Raw genomic sequence first — 13,795 nt, 5'->3', positions numbered from 1 at the left:
TGGCTGTCTCACCAGTAACTCAAGTTACTCATGTGCGCATGTGCCAAGCAGCCTGCAGCTCACACACACACACAGCATGCGCAAAAGCATACATACACCGCAAGCAAGCCCATACACACCGACACACACACCGCACACACACGCACATGCTCACAAACATGGAAACGCACACACGCACGCGCACACACCGCACGTCAAAACAAAGGCAGCGACACATACACAGAAGCACACACACACGCACGCGCACACACCATACGTCAAGACAGGCAGCGACACACTCTCCAAGCTAAGACGTTATGTTTTGTAAACATAACGTCAACCAACTCTCCCAGGGTAACACGTTTCTGACTATAGAAAATTGCGATAAAAGAAGGAAGAGACAATTTCTCACCTCGACAAGCAACGGGGGTCGTTCATTTTGTCATATTAAGACCGTTAAATTCAAACATCGAACCGACCGGCATATCAACACATAAGTCACGTCACGTGATCTAAAGAGCCAAGTGTCCCTATAACACAGCAACGAAAACATGTCAATAGCACAGTACCGTGAATTATGTCTAATAGGTCTACCACAGAACTACACTTGCTCAAATGTAATAACTTACTCTCCTCCTTGAGCCCTACCCGAAATGTCCTTTACACCTATTGTTCTCAAACTTAATATTACCCTTCTCCTTGAGCCTCCCAAAAGTCTGGCGATATTGAAATCCCCCCCACCTCCCCCCTGCGGACGGTTTCAGTGGTTTTATTTTAATTATGTTTTGTGTGTATGCTAAGTGTGACTGAAGGCTACTGCTGCCTGTCTTGGCCAGGACACTGGAAGAGATGTTGATTATTATTTTCAACTACCCAATAGTAGTTGCCTTGCATTTTAAAATGTCAATGCACTTTTCACCCCTGAATAACAGTAAAAGGTATTTAATAATTGATTTGCATGCATAGTATACTACAATTACCATTGGATAATTACAGTTACCATAAATTGACTAATTTTATAATGTAATCAAATGCTCACACACTAGCTGCTTTCAGACACACGCTTAAAGGGGACCTATTATGCTTTTTAGACTTTTATGACCTATAAACGTTGTTATAATGATTGATAGTCATGTTTAACCATACACAAAAAAACTATGCGAATTTTCGGGAAAATCTTCCTCTCATGTGGGCGCTTTCAGCCTTCTCTGTCAACCAGCTTACCGTTTCGTCCTTCTCCCGGTCCTAGCCCCCTCCTGCCAACCCAACTCCCGTTGTGAATTGGTTACCTTCCTTGAAGCGCGCGCGTCGTGGCAGATTTGACCAGGCATATGGGGGCGCGGCAGGAGGTGCCTATACGTAGATGATTCCCGGAAATGTGCAACAAGTGAATCGCAAACGTTGTCCGAGTGTTTAGCGCTCTGCACAGCCACCCCAGGACTGTCAGCAGGGAATACGTCGAAATGCATGTAATGCATGAACATAACTATCAATCATTATCAACAAGTTTATAGGTCATAAAATGTCAAAAAAGCATAATAGGTCCCTTACGTCCTGATATTCTCCTGATGGGCCGTATGTTGAACAACATATCCTGACATTTGTACCCTGAAAATCTCTTGAATAATGCTACCCCTGAGGTAGTAGTATTTTGTAAAATTGTAACAATGATAAGCAAAATGTATTATATTATGCGGCTCAGAAATTGTTTACATTATCGGCATGGGTTTCCGCATTATTGCTATGGATTAATTACAACTAGAGGTTGAAAACTCTCGTTCATTTTAATAATTTGATGGAAGTCTTTTCGGTGTTAAGGCTCGTCTGTCTGTGAAATAAGAGGAAGAAAATGTCTCTTGTGTTTTAATAAGGTATAATACTCCTATTTCGGTTCAACTATCCTGTGGTGAGTCCAAACGACTATATTCTTACAACTACACCCGGTCAAACTGAATCTCGTGGTGAGACACCAGAGCGGGGAAAGTTCAGCCGCATGCAGGTTTCGATATTCGGTTTTCATTTACCCCACAATCTGATTAATCCACCACAATTGCACTTCATTACGGGTGTAGTATGTTAAGAGACAGTAGGCCTATAGGACACCGTAGCGCAAATACACTCACAGCGACATGTTGTTTCCTATCGATATCTGTGCGAGAAAAGCGGTCTTAAGGGGCCACTCACAACTAGGGCTGTTGCCTGTTCCGTGCTGCAGGAAGATTCAGCACGATTCCCCCCCTTCCCCACTCCCCCCGTGGCCCCGTGGTCACCTGCTTCCCGAAGGCCGTGGCCTGGAGCACGATTGCTCCTTCATTACATACGTTCATCACGTCGTAATACGATTAATACGTCATCACCAAGCGTCCTCGCCGCCATAACAACAATGGAGAACAACACAACGTGAATGTTGTCGTCGGCCCAAATTTCAAGTAAACACTCGGCTTCCCTATCGCACCAACGTAAACCTACTCGTGAACCGCTTGCGCCATTGTTTAAAATTATTGTTGTGGGGAAGAAGGACATGGACCTATAAAGAAAGAAGGGTCGCGCAAGGACTACGTCATCCAGCTCACGTTGCGTATCCGCACGTGGGAGAGTGTCATCTCATTAGCATCTGTACTTTGGCCACGGGCGGCACACCTCTCCCAAGTGTGCCGTGGCCAAGGGGGCTGTTCCGTGCTGGAATACGGATGGTGTGGTCACACTAGCCAAACGTTACTAGACCTTTAGTATGCAAATGAGCCTCGGGCACGGGGCCGTGGCCTAGTGTGAGTGGCCCCTAAATCAACGTTCCGGCTGCTATCTGTTTTAGGGACCGTCTACAAATTACACCCCCACAGACTGGTGGCATACACGTTACCATGGCAGTGAATTCAGGAAATAAATCACCAAAAATCAATGGAACACATTTGTCATCTGATTGATGTAGTAGTGTGACAATGGTTGCAATTAAAATACAATTAAAATACAACACTAAATACATTTTCTCATTATGATTGCTGTAGTAGGCCTACTTGCCAATGGTGGGGCTTTACATAATGCGGGTCATTATTTGATGATATTTAGCATTATATCGAATAAGGATGCAATTAATAGTTTGAAAAGTAGGCTACTACACATCAGATGGAGAAATGTATTTAAATAGATTTTGGAGATATTTTTCAAACTATTAATTTGGATCCTGTTCACGATAATGCAAGATGCATTTAAAATTAAGTAAGTAACAGCCACCCAATTGGCAACTAGGCCACACATCATCAGTGAGAAAATGTGTTTTTATGATTGTGGTGATTCTTTCATGAATAATTCCAGGAAAGTCTATGCCACCAGTCTGTGGGGTGTAATTCGTAGACGGTCCCTTTATGACAGATAGCAGCCGGAACGTTGATTTAAGAGATGATATCAACAACAATGAGGTTTGATTTTTTGTCAATACGGTGTCTGTCATCAACATACACAGTAATATAGTGCAATGTGTGATTAAGCCGATGCGCGATGAAATCCGATTGCAAACTGAATATCCGGCGAATATCCAACCCTGCCGCTAACTTTTTACCCTAGATTGATTGCAATCTACGGTAACCTGTGATACATGAGCTGATAAGTTCGTTTCTCCGGCGGCTCTGAAAAAGAAACTGAAGCGTTGAGCCTCAGTCTTCGGAGGTGTGCTGTTCTCCTAAACATTGGACCAGCGGAGCTGATTAGAGATGTCTAGAGGAAGGTATCCCTACGACCGATACATGGGGGGGTAGGGTATTCACGAGGAGGAACGTTTCAACAGGTAGGCGATTAAATTATTAAATCGAAATCTGTTTGTTATTTCACTCGTGATCGAAGCGATTATTTATAGTTTTACCTTTTGTCAAATAACGAACTATGACAGTTGACCAGGGCCTACTATAAAAGATGGATAGACATTTAATTTGTCAAGAAGAAACAACCAAACATTATATACAGGCATAGTAATATTTGGTATTCTTTCTTCTGACAAATGTACGCATTATAATTCGCTTTGGATAAAAGCGTCTGCTAAACGCCGTAAAGGTAAATGTTTTGTAGCCTCATCTAATAAACGGCGCGGGTACTCTTGTCAGAACCTCGTTCCTCAGGCTGGAGAGGTCCGGAGAACATACAGGATGACCCCACACGGTCGCTCCTCAGTGCGGAGAGGTCCAGAGAACAACGGGCTGACCCCAATCACGTCGTTTCTCACGTGGGAGAGGTCTGGAGAACTATGGGCTGACCTGCTTGCGTCAACGCTCTGCTCCAGTCCTTCATCGCCACGTCGGAGATGAAGGACCTCCTCGACAGGTAACACCTCACCGGACGGTACACGCGTCTCAATTCCTGATGTAATATTCCATCTTCTACTCGGCTGTAAGTCTTCATATGATTCAGACATGACGTGATTGTACTCCAAGGGGGATTCGTCGTCTGGTGCGTGAGGATGCCCTGGATAACGTGCCGGTCCATCTGAAGGGGGTCCTGGGGGCATCAGAGACCCGTCCTGCCGGGCCCCCCACAAGACTTCCTCGCTGTCTGGACGACAACACATCCGATGTGAGGCCCCCCCACACACTATAGATCAGAGTATATAGAGATATTACACGTTATGATTAGGAGGATGATGATTGAGTAAGATGGTGATGACGACGTAGATGAAGAAGAAAATCATGGTGATGATGAAAGGGCTTGGTTTCCAATGAGATGATGGCGATGAGATAGATGGTGATGAGATGAGGAAGAGGGTGGTGGTGGTGTGATGATGAATATGCTACGTCCGTTTTGTCTGGTTGTTGCAGTGAACGTACAGCATGATGCAGACGAGGTCTTCCGGCGTCCTGAACTTCATCCAGCAGCAGATGGAATGACAAAAGTCTTGGTTGGGTGTTCATTATCATACCGATCACATCCATCTCACGTAAATCATACTGATCACATCGATACTGATCCTCACTTAAATCATAATGATCACATACATAAAGATCCTCTATTAAATCATACTGATCACATCTGCACAGATCCTCAATTAAATCATACTACACCCACCCATAAAGAGGCTCAGGAATGATATCCATGAACAATCCAGATTCTCACAGATAATGATGGTGAAATAACTAATATATTTTAACAGTAAGTGACCCCTCATTTTATACTACTAGTCTTTTCGATAATATGCTGTTCAATGCCCAGTCTAAACATCGGTAGTATGCCCCCTGACCTGCAGGCCCCACCTCACCTGTCCGCCCCCCCCGCACCTGTACGCCCCCCTGACCTGCAGGCCTGGAGATCCAGAGTCTGTACCGGCTGTCTGTGGAGCTCCACCACCAGTGTGTGGAGTGCTCCTCCAACCCCAGTTCCTGCCCAGCTCCAGCTACCTGCTCAGTCTGCCGCTGCACATAAGACATCAGAACAACACTCTGGTGAGTCCCAGACATAGATCGATACCTCCTTCCATCTTTCTACCTATTTATCCATGTGTCTACAACATCCATATATCTACAATCCATACTGTATATCTACATCCAATCCACATATCTACATCCATGTATCTACATTTACCTTTTAATCTACACGTCCATGTGTCTACGGTCTATCCATCAGGCTACACATAACGACACATGATCATTAGGCCTCTGAATCCCTTCACCAATCAGCAGAATGTTCTTTTCCGTTGTCTTTCAGAAAGACTGCCTGGCGTCCTTCTTTGAGCTACAGAAGTTGCGCGGCATCGACAAACTGCTTCTGCGACCCAGTTGCAAAACCCGGACCCCCTTTACACACGTTAGTGGTCTCTGTGCCCATTGCAAAAACCCGGACCCCTCTTTAAACACGTTAGTGGTCGCTTGTGCCCATTGCAAAACCTGGACCTGGTCCCTAAACAGTTTAGTGGTCTCTTTGCCAAAGACCCGGCCTAAACAGGTTGTGGTCTCTGTGCCAGAGACCCGGCCTCTAAAACCTGTCAGTGGTCTCTGTGCCCAGGGCAGAGAACCGGTCTAGACAGGTCAGTGGTCTCTGTTGCCCAGGGCAGAACCGGTCTAGCAGGTCAGTGGTCTCTGTGCCAAGGACCCGGTCTAAAACGGTTAGGTTCTCTGTGCCCAGTGCAGAACCAGGACACAGTCTAAACATGTCAATTGAGACGCAGACTCGTAGACCCTTCTGTCGTGTCATGGAGAACCGTTCCAGCCTAAAGACCCTTCTTTCTGTTCTGTTCCACAGGGACACAGGATCCTCTCCCTGCCCACCATTTTGTGCGTGCAGCTGCAGAGGTTTCGACTCTCTGACTCCGGCTGGATGCAGAAACTCGACTGCTCTGTGGAATTCCAAGAGTCTTTGGATTTCCAGGACATTTGCAGCCGAGATGTGTTTTCAAAGGACTTCCAAAAGGTGTTTTTTGTTGAAATATATGGAAGTTTACAATGTTGAGGTGTGATGTTGAGTAGCCATGACAAGTCTTTGGAAATCGACCCCATAATTGATAAATAATATCAGTTCTGTTTCCATCCATCCATCATTTATTTCAATGATATGTGTCCATTCTCATTCCGAGCATGGGCTTTGTTTTTCAGAACGAGGGCACAAAGTACAGCTTGTTCGCGGTGATCGTCCACTCCGGGTCTGCGATGTTCGGACACTACACCGCCTTCGTCCGGGCTACAGGGGGCTCGGACTGGTTCTACGCAAACGACAGCCATGTTGAACCTGTGAGTGGTTATTCTGCGGCTCGGTTTGTTGGTTCCAGTGGCAAAAGCGAAACCTAAGCTCTCCCACTGATCTTCAGTGAATGTGAAATGGTGTTTAGATATGTACCTTGAGAAACAGGATATCCAATAGAAACTGGATATTAGCGTTGGACAAAAGGAGGAAAGGAAATTGATGTCAACAGGCTAGTGTGGTTGCCACAATGCACCTCCTTTTCCAAACACCTACCTACATCTCCACTGTGTTAGAAGGTCCACAAATGGAACAATATCACACGAGTGGAAGTGCTGTTGTACTGAATATCAGCACGGCTGCTGTGATGCGGTCGAAGGTACGAGGACGCAGGCCGAGTGCCGAAGATAATCAAAGCAGTGCTGATATTCACTACAACAGCAGAGTGTGATATTGCTTTTTTACAACAGTTCTACAAGCAACATTTATATCAGTAATAAACAACAACAGATTATGATTCGTTCGTTTATTTAATGATTTATTTGGCTTTGCCAACACAATAGATCCGCAATTGGACCCGGACTGAACTGTTGCCAAGCAACACATAAACACACTAGCTTAACATAACATTAAAGGACAATTCCGGTATTTGAACATTTAGCCCCCTTTCTGGTTGTCTAGGATGAAATAGAGTGGTTAACCACCGACACTTTGAATATTGGTCCTGTCTCGGGTATTGGCTAATTCCAAATCGCCCCTGTCTGCTTCACAATGGCTGGCTATGTGCATTCAAAAACACCCCTAAATGATCGTTTTCAGAAATGTAAATCTCATCGAGTGGTTAGTGTTTCCCTGCTGTTCTTAATCTAGCATTTTAGCGGAACCAGAAATGGAAAGCGGGATTGCTTGAGGTCTTTTCGCGCTCGGCTCTAGCCCTACTGTTGATTCTGTTTCCGGTTCCGGTCCGGTTTCCATTTCATTAACAAAATACCGATATACAAAATGCCAAAGACAGAAACTGACAGAAACTGTATTTCGCTACGATACTTGATTAGGAACAGCAACGAACACCACTAACCACTCGATGAGTTTCACATTTCTGAAGACGAACGTTTAGGGGTGTTTTGATGCACATAGCCAGCTATGTGAAGCAGGCAGGGGCGACTCGAAATTAGCCAATACTCGACAGCACCAATGTTAAAATTTCGCTGTTAACCATTCTATTCATCCTGGACAAACCAGAAAGGGGGCTCAATGTTCAAATACTGGAATTGTCCTTTAACGGTTGAGAACACCTGTAAAGCGGAGTGGTACATGTATAGTTAAAGGTCCCAGTGCTGTTATACTCTATATCAGCACTCATGGAATGCCTCTTGTCCATCAAATTACTTGGTCTGAACTAACTGTTGTATAAGAACCAATAAGGGTTTTTTGCTGTATTTGATGGTTTCCTGCCCCTGAACCTCCAGGTTTCCTGGGAGGCTGTGAGGAGACGTACGGCGGTCGCAGCAGGTATCTTCTCAACGCGCTGTTATGATTTAATATGTGAACATATTAATACAATGATAACATGATGAGACCAACGCTGTGATGCTCCCAGCAGGACAGCCTACATGCTGCTGTACCGGAGAGAGCCCACCCAGACCCAGGGAGGGGAGAGGGGGAGGAACAAGAAGGAGAGAGACAAGACGGAGAGAGACAAGAAGGGGAGACAAGAAGGGGAGAGACAAGAAGGGGAGGTACAAGAAGGGGAGGAACTAGATGGAGAAAAACAAGAAGGGGAACCAGAAAGGGGAAACCAGAAGGAAGACGGGAGAAACCAGAAGGGAGAAACTAGAAGAGAGAAACGAAGGGAGAAACAGAAGGGAGAAACGGGAGAGAATAGAAAGGGTGACATTTGAAGAGAAAAAAGGGGAAACAAGGGGAGAACAGAAGGGAGATACTAGAAGGGAGAACTAGAAGGGAGAAACTAAGAATCAGGGGAGAAACAAGTAGGGAAACCAGATGGAGAGAAACAAGATGGAGTGCCCCAGTTATCAGGCTGAAGGGGGATTATTTGTTTATCAACACGGCGGATGCGCGCAGAAAGATGCAATAATATTGTTTGACCGGTTGCCATGGTTATCTCTGTGTGGTTAATTTGCAGTGCTGGTGTTAATCAGCGATTTTTCAGCTTACGTTAAATTAAACTGTAATCAGAAAATGGGGTTATATGCTATAGACCCTATAGTATCTGTGGTATAAAGGCTGGGACAAATTATAAATATGAATTATAAATGTACACTTTATGTTGAAAGTATAGACCGTCGCAATTCCCATTAAACGAATTATTAATCGTCATTCTTATTAAAAGGGTTTGTGCAACCAACCGCACAACAAGACATGATTGCGGCTTGTCGCTCTCGTCTCTTTCTGCGCGTAGAACGGGAGTGACGTAGAGTGATAATCCCCCTATTAAAAGAACAAGTCCCTGTGCACAGTATTTTGATCCTAAGGTGCTGGTGATGTGCAGTCAACAATATTATCAAGTCAAAGAAGTGTAAAATCACCGTACACTGGTATAAGCTGATAAGCAGATTTATTTTGTGAACGACGCGTTTCGCTGTTGCTTCATCAGGTTCACTCTTCAAATTCATGACACGACAGGTGATTTGATGATTTACAGGGTCACATGACCTCACCAATTAGTGCGAGACACCACCAAATCAACACTCCAAGCTCACATACAATACAAAAAATGTTCACATATTATGCATCCAAGGTTCACGTATCAATAACAATGTTCAAATTAAAGCATATACGTTTAAGCTTTCACAAGGATAGGCAACACTTAAATATCAGGCTCACATATCATAAATAACAATGTGCAAATGTTGATGCTCAAACACCAGAAGATTTAAACTTTCACAAAAATGTAACTAAAATCCTGTAATTCATTGAGGCCATTGGGTTCCACTGTGTTTATTTGTGTTCATTTATAATAATAATAATACATTTTATTTATAATGCACTTTATATTCAAGAATCTCAAAGTGCTTCAGAGAAAAAAAACTATTAAAAGGGGGAACCTCAAAGAAAGTTTAGCTAAATGCTCTTTATCCAGTAGGACTCTCTCCTTAAAAGGTGTTTAATCAAGTTATGGTATCAGCCTGATATTTTTTTTTATATATATATATATATATATTATATATATATATACAGGCTGATACCGTCCGAGAGCATTCAGAATGTACTGTAACACCACCTACATGTTGGGGTCACATTTATCCATCATTTTACATAATTTAGAATGTATAGATATAGATATATATATTATATAGATTTATACAACGGGGGCCTGAATCCAGCATCTGATTGGTTCCTAACTGTTGTATAATGAGCGTATACATAACTGCTTGACGCCCAATCATTTTGTGAAAGTATCACTCCGCGCCTTGAAGTGGAAGTAGTGTCCAAAGACTACACCTTATTTTACTAGGTGTGTGTGTGGTGGTGCAAAGTCATTTCGCCATAATTTTAACAGTTGTATAAACGCAATAGCAGCAGTCCACTGAAGTCTAATATCGGCCAGTGACACTTGCTCCATAGGATAAATTGCACGGCGGAAACCGCTCTAGTCCGGAGCCCTTCTCTCGGAGGGACGCTAAAGTGGTGTTGCCATAGCGACCGTCGATGCCATAGCCAGGCAGCCAGGAGGGACTACTTTCTTGTAGGTCTTTAATAAACGGCTACTTTGACTTTCTTGGGTTTCTTTTAAATGTAGTGGTCTATGACTTTCGTTCGCCGATAACGTAACCGTTGTATAAATAAGCAATAGATCACTTCATTTCCCCCCCCCCCCCCCGTGGCATGTGCTCCATTATACCACGGTGAAGGGGGTCGCAGGCCCTTCCGCTGCGCGTCGGGGCCCGAGACAACGCCATTAACAGTGGTATAATGAGCACATACCAAAGCCTGGCGTGATCTATTGCTTTAAATTATAGATTATTATTATTCATTCTCATGTTTTCCTGGCCAATGTCTTTGTTTTGGGTTTTTAAAAAAAAAAAGAAATACTATTACAGGATATGTGTAACTGTTACAGTATATTATCGGTGGGTTTGTGGTCCTGGCACTACCTTTGGCTTTTGGTTTTTTATTGTATTGTATAATTTCGAGATGCCTGTGTATTAAATCCGCTGTTGTATAATTTCTTGTTTTTTACAGAATTTATTTTTCAATACAAAACGCGTTTCGGATTCTGACACACTCCGATGAGGAGGAATCTGAACAGCAGAAACGCTGTGTTCGATTTTCTGTTCTTCTTGTAACATGTTGCATGTGAGGTGCTGGTTTGCCCTCCAGAAGAAGACGATGAGAAGAACAAACTATAATGTCTATATCTTACTACTATAATAGTTGGCCTGTCCACCAGTTAACTCAAGTACTCATCGTGCGCATTGTGCAAGCAGCCTGCAGCTCACACACACACAGCACAGCCTGCGCAAAAGCTACATACACCGCAAGAGCAAGCCCATAACACACGCACACACACACCAGCACACACACGCACATGCTCACCAAATACATGGAAACCAGCAAACACGCACGCTGCACACACCGCACGTCAAAACAAAGGCAGCGAACACTACACAGACTAGCACACACACCACGCGAGCACACACCACTACTTCAAGACAGGCAGCGGACACACTCATCCAAGCTAAGACGTTATGTTTTAAACATAACGTCAACAAACTCTCCCAGGTAGACCCGGTTTCTGACTATAGAAATTTGCCTGGATAAAAGAAGGGAAGGAGACAATTTCTCACCTACGACAAAGCAACGGGCGGGGGTCGTTCATTTGTTGTCATATTAAGACCCGTTAATTTCAAACATCGAACCGACCGGCATATCAACACCATAAGTCACGTCACGTGATCTAAAGAGGACAGTGTCCCTATAAACACGACGAAAACAGGTCAAGAGATCAGTACCGGTGAATTATGTCTATAGAGTCTACCACAAGATACCAAGACTAGCCTTGCCTCAACATGTAATTTACTTCCTCCTTGGACTCCCGAAATGTCTTTACACGTTTGTTTCTCAAACTACTATTACCCTTCTCCTTGGACCTCCCAAAAGTCTTGCGGATATTGAAATCCCCCCTCCCCCCTGCGGACGGTTTCAGTGGTTTTATTTTAATTTATGTTTTGTGTGTATGCTATGATGTGACTGAAGGCCTACTGCTGCCTGTCTTGGCCAAGGACACTGGAGAGATGTTGCTTATTATTGTCAACTAACCCAATAGTAGTTGCCTCTGCATTTTAAAATGTCATGGCACTTCTTCACCCCGAATAACAGTAGTAAAAGGTATTAATAATTGATTTGCATGCATAGTAATACACAAGTCCATTGGAAATTTACAGTTACCGAAATTGACTAATTTTGATAATTTAATCAACTGCCTCACACACTGAGCTGCTTTCAAGACACAAGCTTAAAGGGGACCTATTATCTTTTTAGTGACTTTTATGACCTATAAACGTTTTGGTATAACGATTGATTACGTCATGTTTAACCATACACAAAAAACTATGTCGATTTTCGGGAAAATCTTCCTCTCATGTGGGCGCTTTCAGCCTTCTCTGTCAACGCTCCGTTTCGTCCTTCTCCGCGTCCTAGCCCCCCTCCTGCCAACCCAACTCCGTTGTGATTGGTTACCTTCCTTGAAGCGCGCGCGTGGGCAGATTTGACCAGGCATATGGGGGCGGCAGGAGTGCCTCTACGTAGATGATTTCCCGGAAATGTGAACAAGTGAATCGCAAACGTTGTCCGAGTGTTTAGCGCTCTGCACAGCCACCCCAGACTGTCAGCAGGGAATACGTCGAAATGCATGTAATGCATGAACATAACTATCAATCATTATAACAACGTTTATAGGTCATAAAAGTCAAAAAAGCATAATAGGTCCCCTTTAAGTCCTGATATTCTCCTGATGGGCCGTATGTTTGAACAACATATCCTGACATTTGTACCCTGAAAATCTCTTGAATAATGCTACCCCTGAGGTAGTATTTTGTAAAATTGTAAAATGATAAGCAAAATGTTATATATTATGCGCTTCAGAAATGTTTACATATCGCATCGTGGGTTTACCCACTTATTGACCTATGGATTTAATTACAACTAGAAGGTTTGAAAAACTCTCGTTCATTTTATAATTTGATGGAAGTCTTTTCGGTGGTAAGGCGTCGTCTGTTGTGAAATAAGAGGAAGAAAGTCCTCTTCGTGTTTTAAATAAGGTATAATATCCTATTTGCGGTTCTACAAATAATTCCTGTGGTGAGTCAAACTGGATCTGATATTCTTACAACTCACCCTGGTCAACTGATCTCGTGGTGAGACTACCAGAGCGGGGAGGAAAGTCAGCCGCATGCAGTTTCGATATTCGGTTTTCATTTTACCCCACAATCTGATTAATCAACACAATTGCACTTCATTTAGGGTTTACTGTAGTATGTTTAAGGAACAGTAGGCCTATAGGACACCGTACCGACAAAACATCACAGCGACCCAATGTTTTTCCTATCGTATCTGTGCGAGGAAAAGCGCTTAAAGGGAGGGGCCACTTCAAACCTAGGGCTGTTTGCCTGTTCCTTATTCCGTGCTGGGCGGAAGATCAGCACGATTCCCCCCCTCCCCCATGCCACCCCGCTGGCCCGTGGTCACACTGCTCCCGAGGCCGTGGCCTGGGCACGATTGCCTCCCGTCATACATACGTCATCACGTCGGAATACGATAATATACGTCATCCCAAGCCGTCCCTCCCGCCTATAACAACAATGGAGAACAACAACGTGAATGTTTGTCCGGCGGCCCCAAATTTCAAGTAACCCTCGGACGTCTCCCTATCGCTACCAACGTAAAACCCTACTCGGGTGACCGCTTGCCGCCATTGTTTAAATGATTGTGGTGGGGAAGAAGGACAGGAGGCCTATAAAGAAAGAAGGTCGTCGCAAAGGACTACGTCATCCAGCTCACGTTGCGTAATCCGCACGTGGGCGTGAGGGTGCCTATACTCATTAGCTCTGTACTTTGGCCACGTGCCACACCTCTCCCAAGGGTGCCGTGGCCGACGGGGGCTGTTTCCGTGCTGGAATACGGAATGGTGTTGTGGCAA

General features: G+C 44.2%; 1 pseudogene; it reads left to right on the top strand.

Annotated features, from left to right (window-relative positions):
* The first annotated feature begins 4,115 nt into the window (after positions 1 to 4,115).
* On the top strand, positions 4,116 to 8,286 carry LOC130372848 (ubl carboxyl-terminal hydrolase 18-like; annotated as a pseudogene).
* The last annotated feature ends 5,509 nt before the right edge of the window (positions 8,287 to 13,795 follow it).

Source organism: Gadus chalcogrammus, chromosome 19, assembly GCF_026213295.1.
Source record: "Gadus chalcogrammus isolate NIFS_2021 chromosome 19, NIFS_Gcha_1.0, whole genome shotgun sequence".
NCBI classification, from domain to species: domain Eukaryota; kingdom Metazoa; phylum Chordata; class Actinopteri; order Gadiformes; family Gadidae; genus Gadus; species Gadus chalcogrammus.
Note: the sequence above shows the minus strand (reverse complement) of the source record. Positions and strands in the feature narration are given on the sequence as shown.